This window comes from Penaeus monodon, chromosome 31, assembly GCF_015228065.2.
Source record: "Penaeus monodon isolate SGIC_2016 chromosome 31, NSTDA_Pmon_1, whole genome shotgun sequence".
Classification (NCBI taxonomy): domain Eukaryota; kingdom Metazoa; phylum Arthropoda; class Malacostraca; order Decapoda; family Penaeidae; genus Penaeus; species Penaeus monodon.
The window spans coordinates 25,328,390-25,328,907 of NC_051416.1; positions in this window are offsets into that span (position 1 = coordinate 25,328,390).

Consider the following 518-nt stretch of genomic DNA (forward strand, 5'->3'; position numbering starts at 1 on the left):
TGTATTAAAACGAGCTAGCTACCATTTATTCTGATATTATAGTCATCCTTGTACAAACTGAACGTCACAAGTTACTTCAAACCAAAGAGAAGGGAGTAGTGGCGACCGCATAGCACCAGCAGCTAGAATATCAGCCCAGCTTAAACCATTTACACTTTATTTTACAACAGCTTTCCCGCTTACTCATCTGATTAATCTCAGAAAAATATATATTTCCTCATTGAGTTTTGCACTGCTTTATGCTGATGGCTAAAATCTCCAGCGAAAATAAACATATGCTACGAAAAGACACTACTAAAAGGTTACTTATCCCCTAGTAGAATTTTATATCTCGTTCCTGCGTGAGAGTCATCTGTGGCGCTCGGCTGGACGCCTTCAAGACGCGCATAAGTCATCCCGGTCCTTCCGCGTGCGATTCTTACCACAGGTCGCATTTCGTATCGTTTTTTAACTTCTTATCTCTTTATGTAACTTCTAATCATCTCGTCCTAGAAGATCCGGTTAGCCTCTCTCTGACA